Raw genomic sequence first — 12,340 nt, forward strand, 5'->3', positions numbered from 1 at the left:
ATCTGGTGTTCGCAGGCGGTCACCCATCCAAGTACTAACCAGACCCTACGTTGCTTAATATATCAGTATTATTTCACTGTTCAGGTTGTCTTCTATCAATCTCTACATCTGTAACATGTCAGGAGACATCTTATTTACCCGGAGGGAGACAAATGAATTGAACGGATGTTTGTTGCTTATTCGTCATGACTCAGACAACGGTAGAACGTCATGAATCGGCAGTGGCCGGCTACCTTCTTACCAAACCTGCTGAGGAGACTTCTGTGTGTACACGGTGTAGTCTTGACACTGGGCAACACGCACAAAGGAAACACTCTACCTTTACCCTGATAGACTGTATGAGAGTCAGAGATCAACTAGACTCCGTGGATGTAAAACAACTGAGCTCCCAATAAGGCATCCAGTAGCAATAAGGAATCTTTAAGAATAACTTGAAATCCTGATGGTATATCTAAGGGCCCACATCTCATAGACAGAAAGATAGATATATAGATAGAGAGAGAGAGGGGGGAGGAGTGAGATGTTACGTAAGCAGAAACAGAGGTCAAGTTTGAGTGTGTGCGCCATGTTTGTGGAGAAGATAAAAGGTTATGGGGGAGATTGGAGCTGGCACTGTATGTAATCAGGAACAATCATCATCATCATCATCACCATCTTTCCCACTTGCATGGTATGGGAGGGATCCAAGAGCAGGAGTGTACTGATGTTGTGAAAATATTAACCGTGTTCTGTAACAGTCATGAGAGAGAGAGAGAGAGAGAGAGAGACGTCTGCAGAAAAAGAGGACGGTAGTATCTTATACCAGACACTACAGTAGTTCAGTCATGACATCTGAACCATCACGACAGAATCATCTCTGAAAATGAAGATAAAGATCATTTTATAGAATACTACCTCTCCGCTGTCATTCTAATGAAATAAACAGGCCATAAACAACATTTTATAGGATTAACACCTTCATTACGATGACGTCATCTCTATTCAACTGTCAATGCAGGAGCTAGTCAGTACTCTCAGTTCTTCATGCACACAGCCGGACAACTTGAGAGCCATCTTCCTCAGTCTGTCTGTCGCACTGCCTATGTGCAGTACTGCATTATTCTAAATGCAGTGAGTCTAGGTAGCATCACAAAATTAATGGATCTTGATATTTGCATCCCTATGGTTATTTATTTATTCATTTTCTTATTTATTGAAGAGATTATTTTGCAGGGTTTTAACCAATGTTTTTCTTTTTTTCATAAAAATTAACATACGCGACAATATTTCAGTCATTCGGTTTACGTACATTCCCATAACTATTTTTTCTTCTGTTTATGTGTTAATAGACATTAAGTAAACTTTCTTTAAATGATGTACTTTCTGCTTCAGTATCAGAGTAAGGTACAGATGGGGTTCCTCCAATTTTTCTCAAAAACTGTGCTTCGACATTGACATTCTGCCTGCTCAAACTCATTCGTATGTGTCTATCAATTGACTTAATCTTTCTTGTCGGGAGTATGCTCAGATTCATCTTGTTCCAAACAAGGGTGACCATTTCGAACCTTCTAGCTGTCGCCCGATTACATGAATCTTGCCACAGCATTTCTAAAGTCCGTGAGTCTATCCTCAAAAAAAAAAAAAAAAAAAAAAAAAAAAAATCAAAATCAAAAAATTTTATTTCTGATCGCTAGTGAAGTTCAGTGAGGAACTCCCCATTGATGCATTTCCTACACTCCTCTCAGATGAGACGAGCAGGAATCTATAGTCTTCGATATTCTCTCCCTCTTTTGATGCCTTCATCTCAAGTGTACTCTCTGATTTTTTTTTTTTTTTTTAGCTGCAGTTGTTGACGATCTGTTGTTCTTCTAAAGCAATCAAGAATGGTGTTCCTTAGGGTTCTGTCTTTTCATCATCAGTGATCTGAACTGTGTATCTATAGTAGTCCTATCCACTTACACGTTGATGGCCACATTTCTCTTTTTCACAGCTTCTCAAGTGACCATTAGATTAGTCGCCAACAACACTACCTCCACCACCAGATAATATATGATCTAGTACTATCAGTGTATATAGCTATCACTGTCATATGTTTCACATCTTAATATCACATGCCAATACCATGCTGATTTCACACCGCATAGCCACTGTCATGATTGTAACTAATTACGAAGTGATCATCACATTAGAGAATTAGAAGAGGAGACCGAGGTTGAGGGAATGAAATGAACTGGAAGGTAGCTGTATATGGATGAACTATGTGAGCTGGAGGTAGGGCAACATGACGGCGGAGAACTGGGTGACATGGAGCAGTTGTGTTTCTGGCCATCCAAAACGTCTAGCTATGCGTAAATAAATAAATAAATAAATATAACGAGGAATCATCAGTTACTTGCTAGCCCTATCAGCCCAAGGAAGTGTTTAATATATTCTTCCTACAATCACCTCACTGTATTTACGTCTCAACATTATGCGCTGTTAAAGAGATTAGCGAATGTTTTGTCTAACTTTTCCGACTCACAGTCTGTCTTGCACTGAATAGTACCAGAAATAGAGAGAATAAAGTACTCAAGATACTGAAGACGTTTATTACGTAAACCACGCTAGGGAATGTCTCGCACAATATCACATTATTATTATTATTATTATTTTTTTCAGGTGGGGTGCTTCCTCTGCCGAATAATATTTTTTGAAGTTAATCAGAATAACTTTTGCACGGCTTCATTTACCTTCCAAACTGCAAATCATTATATTTTTCTAATCTTCTCTCAGACAGGATTTTTCTAAATCATCTGGCAACATTAGGAATAATTGTTTCATACGATCATTTACCGTACTTTTATGTGAAAATCATATATTCAGTGATTACCTTCACATTAACCCTTACATGGCACTAAGCTACCCGTAAGTTGAATTGAACGCTCATTCGGTAGCAAGAATTGAAAATTTAAGATTTTTCAAATCCTGAAAAATTCCAGGATACTGTGTTAAACCCCTTCTGTAAGGCGCCGTATTATTCATTTTATTATCGCTGTTTCCAGACTGTATATCCAGCTTAGGACAGCCGTTTCAAACTAGAAGGGTTAGATAAGTATAGCCTTGATAATTTCCTTTTTTACTAGGGGCTCACCAAAACTGAATAATCTCGTCTGGTATCTATAGGAATTTAGCATAAATTATATTCCATCGGATCAAAGGAGTTAACTATCTGCTGAGTGGAAACAACTCCTAGGCAGAATAAAATCGTTTGGCAGTAACAAGAATTAAAAAAAAAAAATAGCTTCCGTTTTTTGAGGTTAATAATCGGCCTGTCAACAGCGCTGTTATTGTGATCCTCACCCCTTCACTATGATTACATTTTATTTATTTTATTCCTGCTACCTCCACATGATTCTGTTGGACTTTGGAGAGACTTTTCAATCTCGTGGGATTAATTTTTCGTTTACCCTTTCACAACTCGAGCTCCTTCCTGAGTAGAAGAAAATAGTCTGGAGGAAGGGAGAATACCCGGAAAATAACTTCATTGGATTGAAGGAGTTAACATAGACTTACAACAGTTAGAATACACTTACCTCTTAAGAAAACGCTTACAATATAGTTAGTAACTTACAATGCACTTACTTGAATACACTCGGTTGCAACACTTAAGAAGTATTCGTCACAACCTGTAAATAAGCTAAGTTACTCAGACCAGAGAAGGAAGTAGTCTACTGACGGGCAGAGATCAGTAGCCTGATTAACCAAGAAGATCATATCAGGGAAGGTTATCTTATCTGAAGTACATACAGCACACATGAGGTTTAACTCTTTCGTCCCTCGCAACAAGTCCTCATCATATGCATTTTTTTTTTCTACGTCTTCAATAAATTACAGAAAATTGTGTTATGGACCGTGCAGGGAGATTTCTGGCTCTGAGGGTTAAATCAAAGGCATATACACTTAAATAAACCTTACTTAACCTACAAAATCTCTACGTAACACATCACAGAATTAGGTTTATATAATAAACAGGTGCACAGCGGGGCACTTCTGAATCTACCCAAACATTATCAGTCAGACACCTCAACTAATAGAGTACTAAATGGGAACAGTTACATTACCAGGCTGCTATGTACACAAGTTAAATACAAATTCTTAACTAACTTTTTGATGTGCTTAATACTGTTCATACTATATCACTAAACTAAAAGGAAAACATATGAGCCTGGAGTCGAGAAAGGACTCTGCCTCTAGCCACTCGATACATTCCATTAGGCACGCCTCTCTTTCCTCCACTGGCGTATCTAAAGTGCACTATAAGGCACGTCCACACGTGCTCTCGAACATATGTTGGCAACACGGCAGGAAACATGTTCGGGAACATGTTTGCAGCAATATTTGGACAGATGTATGCAAACATGTTTCAGTGTAGCTTCGAACACTGGCAGCAGAGGCGATGGGATAAGTTTGTCGATACCAGACAGCTGAGACTTCATCATGATGTTGCCAACATGATCTGGACGCTGCCGTTCTCAACATGTTTGCAGCATGTTCGTTACTGTGTTGCTTACATGTTGCCAGCATTTGTTTGGGCACACATGAGGACGCACTCTAATATATCTTCCCCAGTAATCTCTTCGAGAGGGTGATCTCACAAGGTTATTCAGCTAGGACTGGCTACCACTGGGGCCGGGTCCTCATCACTTGGGTTCGGCTTTGCCTCCTTTCTCTCCTTGCAGTTCGATGCAGGTTAACCCTAATCATCGTTGATCCTCCGTGTTCCAAACTGGATTGCAGGTGTGTCAACACAGGAGTCAGTCAAGATAAGCTGTGGCTAAGATCAACATTCACACGACTGGTTCCCCAGAAAAGAATAGAAGGTCATAAGATGAGAGGCAGTGGCTTCACTGGTCAGATCCCAGATTAGTGGCCAGGCAGCAACCAGTCACAATTGTCGGTTAAAATCTCACCGATACCAATAAATCTGATTTGCTAGTTTTCATATGCTCAAGCGTTTCTTAGAGCAGCCCTGTTCGTCTGTCTCTCCCTAATGTTATGACAGGCGCTTCCCTCCCCTAGAATTTTAGTGACGTGTCATAATACGGTTCTAATGGTCCCGCATCGGTTGCTTCTTTTGTTTAGCTGCCAAGCTAAACCAGCCGAACTAAATGAAACTATCAAGGAGAAAAATGAAAATAGTCGAAAGTATAATATGAACAGAACTGAAGAAACTTTAAGAAATGAAAGAGAGCTGAAGCAACCAAGCAGAGGCTTTGTATAGGAAGAACCATATGTTTTCTGTGAGAGACTCTCGTGGAGAAGTAGTAAACAACAATAATGAAGTGTTCAAAATGCAGAAATTTATTTGTCCGAGCGAGAGCTAGGACAACTTACTTTAGCCGAAATTCACTGAAGTGTGTTAAGAAATGTTCAGCCTGGGGTGCTAAAAAGTATCTCTCACAATTAGGGGGAAATCTCTGTTGGTTACTATAGCACAGGTTGGGGTGTAAAAAAGTATCCCTCACCATTTGGGGAGATCTGTATGGGCTACTATCGCCATCTGGGGAGATCTCTAACAGGATTAAGGTGTGAAGTATTGCTAGTATGTTTCAAAATTCGCATCGGGCGAGCTTGGAAACGATCCACATCTTCAGTATAGAAGCCTGTTTTCTACTAATAATCTTTATTGCAACAGTACTGTGGTCAAAGAGTCAGTTCAGCATAGATAGTAGTGGGCGTAGCCGTTATCCCCAGCGTCATGAATTAAAGAACACTGAGAGGTGACTATAGTGTCACTGCTGATTTTATGCAGGTTACTTTGCATTAAAAGAATTAACGAAGTTATTTACGAAATTATTAGAAGTCAGAGCTGTGCCCAGATATTGGAAAAACTCGTGTATTATTCCATTTCATACACAAAAATAAAGGTGACATCATAGACCTGGTTCTAACAAATTGAATAAGTCTTACCTGGGATGCATACCAGCTAAGAAGGCAGGCAGGGTTTCTAAATGGTCACTCGGCATCAGACAAGAGAACGGGCCAGATTTCGAAATAGTTACTTGACAACAGACCACATTTAAGCTATCAGTCAAGTGACCGAGAAAATTCCAGAATATAAAAAGCTTCAGTACATGGCATTTGTTGATTTTGAGACAGTACATGATTAAACTGCAACAGCTACAGTGGTGAGAATATTCGAGGACAAGGTCGAGAAGAATCATGCGTTGAAGTATTGGAAGTAATGGAGATGGCACGGCCATTATAAAACTCCATAAAGATGGCCAGAAAATACCAATAAAGAAAGATGTTTGGCATGGAGACAGTTTCGCCAATGTTATTCACTGCATGTTTATGAACATTTTCAGAAAATTTATATTAGGATAACAAAAGGAGTTAACATAGATGATAACCTATTTAACAAACTTAGATATTTTGCAGACGACACAGTCCTTTACCATTGCATCAGAGGAGGAACTACAAGAAATTATAGTTGAATGAAAGAAAAGCATTCGGGAACCGAATGCTAATCGCCCGTCAGAATATGTTGCTGACCAAGTCCAAGATTTTGGTCATACCTTGATACCCTGAAAGTTTCATATTGGTAGATCGAGCCGTTCATGAGATATAATGGTGCTAAAGGCGGCAATAAAAGTAGTTGACCTTTGGCACCAATTTTGGTTACCTTGACCTTGACCTCGAGTGCCCATTTTCGAACGCGCCCAATATTTTGGTCATATCTTGACACCCTGAAGGTTTCATGTTGATAGTTCAAGCCGTTCATGAGATAAAATGGTGCTAAAGGCGGATGATAAAAACTAGGTGACTTTGGCAGCCATTTTGGTGACCTTGGCCTTGATCCCGAGTGCCATATTTTCGAACTCGGCCAAGATTTTGGCCATATCTTCATACCCTGAAGGTTTCATGTTTATAGCTTAAGCCGTTCATGAGATATAATGGGAACACACACACACACACACACACACACACACACACACACACACACACACACACACAGGCAAAAACATTATCTCTCCACCTTCTAAAGGCGGGCGATAACAAGGAGTCCGAAGGTTGATGTGAAAGTGAATACGAAAACGAAAATTACGAATGTTTAACAGACGTGTTTGCTTCTGCACAGAGGAAATAGGAGATTAAGAACTAGAATCCGCCGAGGAGTACGTATACCTAGGACAGGTGGTTTAGACAGACCGAGTCCATAACAATGAAATCAAGCAAAGACAGGAATGGGATGAAGGGCTTTTGGCAAACTAACCGCATGAAGGATATGCGATTACCATAGGCCAAAAGAGACTATTATATAATCATTGTGACCTTTCTGTTCTAAGTTAGGGATCGGAATCGTGGAGTCGAACAAACTCCTTGGAAAGTAAATTTTGGAGTGCTAAGAGAAGAATGGATTGGATTATGTCACAGGTGACATGGAGAGAACAAGAGAGTTTCCTGGACAAGTGAACAAACGAAAGTAGAGTATATATATATATATATATATATATATATATATATATATATATATATATATATATATATATAGTGTTACATAGCCTATGATTTCATCATCCTTTGTGTAATTCTAACGTACAGTGTGCTGCCTGTTTGATCACGAGCGTGTTCTGCCTCAGTCCCCCCCTTCTACCGTTATAGTAGAGTAAGTCGTCCTTTCTGTTGTTCAGAGCGGGATTGTCAACTCTTTGTCCCCATGGCTTCATTTGCGCGTCCTTCTTACAAGTTGTATCAAGCTCTGCTGGCCCCTATATAATGAGCTCAGTCTTTGCATCATTGCCACTTAGATCTACTCCTCATTTTGTTCACATCTCTGTCCTCCCCTGTACAGTTATTGTTGTGAGTGCTCCGGAAGTTTCCAACCATCTAGCAGCTGTGTAATTTGAGTATAACTGTTATTGCATTTTTTCCTTGTACTGTATAGCATAAGGTGTTGATTTGTGGACCTAGTGAGGTTTTTTTGTAATTTATGTAGGATTCATTTTGTCAGCCAGTTTTAATAAGATTTTGTATCTGTAATAATTTATCTTGCATTAACTGAGCATTACCCAGTGTAATTTCATTTTATCAGGGCTGACGTAGATAAATTTACTCTTGCTAATTTCATTGTTAATAGAGGCTATTGCAGTTAACCATATATTTAACCTGTTTTTTGCCATTACATTATCCTTATGAGTCCTGAATGTTTTGTTGTTAGTTTGAGCATTAAACTTTAACTTGTAATTTTACCTAACTCTTTTGTTTTGAACCTGGAACTTTACAGGACAGTAGTGATTTTTAGTATTCTCACTTAAAGTGTACATTATCTTTCTCTGTTCCGTAACATAAATTTGGCGACCTCATATCAGGATATTCAGGATATTATCATAAGGATATTGCTTGATATTTTGTGACTGTTACTTATTCATGATGTCTACTATTACTACGCTTGATGAAGCCAAGGATTTTTTGTCAAATGTGCAAACAGTGTGTGATGTAGAAAACAGAACAAAGAATGAACTTAAGCTTGTTGTTCACAAATTGGGAATTGCTGTTCGCTCTCATCATTCTAAAGATCAAATTGTTGACATGATTAATGAAAGCTTGTTTAATGTAACTCCTCCAAATGAGCAAACGCAGACTGAATTAGCTAAGTTACAGCTAGCCCTGCAGGAGGCTCAGGCTAAGGAGGCGGAGTCTCGTGCTAAGGAGGCTGAATTTCAAGCAAATGCTAAGGAAACTAAATTTCAGGCAGTTCTAAGGAGGCTGAGGCACAAGTTGAAATTGCTAGGATTCAGGCAGACCATGAGTATCGCATGAAACAAGGTGGAACTGGATCATCTAGCTCTGATGATTTTGATGTGGCTAAAAATGTTAAACTTGTCCCTCCTTTTAATGAATCTGATTTAACAAAGTATTTTCAGTTGTTTGAGAGGGTAGCTACAGGTTTTAATTGGCCAAAAAAGTATTGGCCAGTACTCCTTCAAACTGTTCTCACCGGTAAAGCTCAAGTAACTTATGCATCTTTGCCTCAGGATCAATCTGATAATTATGATGTAGTTAAGAGCTTGATTCTTAAGGCCTATGAGCTTGTTCCTGAAGCTTATAGAGTAAAATTTAGGACAACTTACAAGCAAGATAAGCAATCCCATGTTGAGTATGCAAAAATCAAAGAAGATCTGTTAGAGCAGTGGTTAAATTCTAAGAATGTGGATTCTGATTTTGGTAAATTTAAGCAGATGATTTTGCTGGAGAACTTCAAAAGGTGTATTAGTAAAGATGTAAGCCTATATCTTGATGAGAGAAGAATAGATAATTTGTCTGATGCTGCAGTTTTAGCTGATGAATATGTTCTCACTCACAAGAGATATTCTAAAGAAAAAGGGAAAGCTGAGAGTAAGTACGTTGCCTCTACTCAGAGTACAGGTAAGAGGAAAGAGAATAAAGATGATGTTTCTCAGGAAGTAAATACCAGCTTCACCTCTAGATTTCAGAAAAGTAAATGTACTTATTTTAGTAAGCTTGGTCATACTACGGAGAGATGTTTCAGGAGACAGCGTGATGTGAACAAAAGGGAATCTTTAAATATTCAGTCAATTGGTCTAGTGTCCACTCTTGAGAGTTCCCAGAATTCTTTAACTGAGTTAACTGAACCTGCTTTGAGGGGTAACTTAAATTCTCATGATGGAGCTCCTCTTTTGAGCAGTAACGTGGGTGACACTCTCAAGAGTTCATGTGCTAATTTCCTGTCTGATGGTTTTGTCAGTCCTCTGGACAGTAATGACAGGAAATCAGTTAAAATATATCGTGATACAGGTGCCTGCCAATCCCTTATGCTGACCAGTGTTCTAGGCTCTAATGTTAATTCCTCTGATGAAACTGTAATCTTACAAGGTGTAGGGAATAATTACTTCTCTGTCCCTCTGTGCAGAGTGAATTTAGAGTCTGGTTTTGTTAATGGTTCCGTTATGGTTGGGTTGGTTGAGACACTCCCAATGTCAGGTGTAACTTTCTTACTTGGAAATGATATTGGTGGAAGTCAAGTGTGTCCAGCTCCTCAGTTGTCTAGTGAGCCAGTGGCTGTGACCCGGGATTGCGATGTCCCTGATGTGTTCCTTGCATGTGCTGTCACTAGGGCTAAGTCTAAAGTTACTGGTGATTTAGAGGATAATGATGATGATGATGTTATCCTAGCTGACACTTTTCTTGCTAATTTGGACCACTCACCAGATGAGGCAGTACCCCGTAGTGTTGATAATTTGTCTCATCAAGAGTTGGTTGAGTTGCAGGTTGCTGACCCTGAGTTGAAAGGTCTAGCTAACTCTGCTTGTAGTGAGGAAGAGTCAGCCGGTGCTTCTACTTGTTATTATATAAAGTCAGGAGTGCTTATGAGGAAGTGGAGACCCCCAACAGCATCAGCCGACTGTGAATGGGAGGTTGTACATCAAGTTGTCATCCCTCGTGTTTGTAGGCAGGATATCATTAGAGTGGCTCATGATTCCAGTTTGGCAGGACACCTTGGAGTGAGGAAGACTGTGGCACGCATTTTGAAACACTTCTACTGGCCAGGTATCTTCAGGGATGTTTCCTGGTATTGTAAGTCTTGTCACACCTGTCAAGTTGTGGGGAAGTGTAATCAGACCGAAAAGGTTGCACCTCTAGTTCCCATTCCTCCTTTTGAGGCGCCTTTCACCCGTGTGTTGGTGGATATTGTGGGCCCTCTTCCTAAGACTTCTTCAGGATTTTCTTATGTGTTGACCATGATTGATATGGCTACTCGTTATCCTGAAGCCATTCCACTTAGAAATATCTCAGCAAAGAACGTGGTTAAGGAAATGCTAGGTTCTTCACAAAGTTTGGTCTGCCCAAGGAGGTACAGTCAGACCGGGGAAGTAATTTCATGTCAAATGTTTTCAAGCAGTCTCTGAAAGAGTTGGGCATCACCCAGATCACGTCTTCAGCTTACCATCCCCAGACTCAAGGAGCGTTGGAGAGATATCATCAAACACTCAAATCGATGCTCAAGAAATACTGTTTGGAACATCAGAAAGACTGGGATAAAGGTCTTCCATTCGTTGTGTTTGCTGCAAGAGAATCTCCAAATGAATCACTGGGCTTCTCACCCTTTGAACTACTGTTTGGCCATGAAGTAAGAGGACCCCTTAAGCTACTCAAGGAATGCTGGCTGTCGGAGGAAGATGACGTCAACCTGCTGGAGTATGTGATGAAGTTCAAAGAACGGCTGTCCACTGCTTTACAGCTGGCGAGAGAGAATTTAGGAGCTGCTCAGGAGAAGATGAAGACTTGGTATGATAAGAAGTCCAGGTTACGCCACTTTCAGCCAGGAGATCAGGTTTTGATTCTGCTACCGGTGCATGGGCAACCTCTTCAAGCCAAGTTTAGTGGTCCTTATTTCGTGGAGAAGAAACTCAGTGATGTCAACTATGTCATCGCCACACCAGATCGTAGAAAGAGCAAGCAACTATGTCACATCAACATGCTAAAGTTATATCACAGGCAGGACGAAAATAATCCAGTCTGCACTGTAGCTGTTCCACCCGAGTCTGCAAGTGAAGCTCTCCCATGTAGTATGAGCCTGAGTGATAGTTTGGGGAAGAATCCTGATATCATGAATGATCTCCAGACTAAGCTTTCTCATCTACCTCCCGAGGAAAGGCAGGAGTTTTCGGCATTACTGCAGGAGTACCCGCAAGTGTTCCGTGCCACTCCAGGAAGAACCACTGTGTTGATGCATGATGTCGATGTTGGAGACGCAAAGCCAATTAAATTGCCTCCTTACCGTGTGAACCCAGTGAAAGTTCCTCTCATCCAGAAGGAGCTTGGCTACCTGTTGGACCACAAGATGATTGAGCCCTGTCAGAGCGAGTGGAGTTCTCCTGTCACTCTAGTCCCTAAGCCAGGTGGGTCTCAGCGGCTTTGCATCGACTACAGACGTGTTAATCAGATAACCAAAACAGACACTTACCCTCTCCCTCGTGTGGAAGATTGCATAGACAAGATCGGAAAGGCTAGGTACATAAGTAAGTTTGATTTGTTAAAGGGATACTGGCAAGTACCTATGACTGAACGTGCTAGGGAGATCTCATGTTTTGTAACACTAGGAAAGACTTTTGCATGTTCGGTAATGCCATATGGTATGAAGAATGCACCAGCCACATTTCAGAAGCTCATGAATGTTGTAACAGAGGGTTTGGCAGGGTGTGTTGTTTATATTGATGATGTATTAATCTTCAGTGACAACTGGAAAGATCACCTATGCCATGTCAGTAAATTTCTTGAGCGTTTAGTTCATGCTAATCTATCTATCTATTGCCAGACGCCTCAATCCCGTTTGGGGTGGCCACAAACAAATCGCCTC

The sequence above is a fragment of the Coenobita brevimanus genome, chromosome 103, assembly GCF_032717465.1.
Source record: "Coenobita brevimanus isolate Jiangsu-jjx chromosome 103, ASM3271746v2, whole genome shotgun sequence".
Classification (NCBI taxonomy): Eukaryota; Metazoa; Arthropoda; class Malacostraca; order Decapoda; family Coenobitidae; genus Coenobita; species Coenobita brevimanus.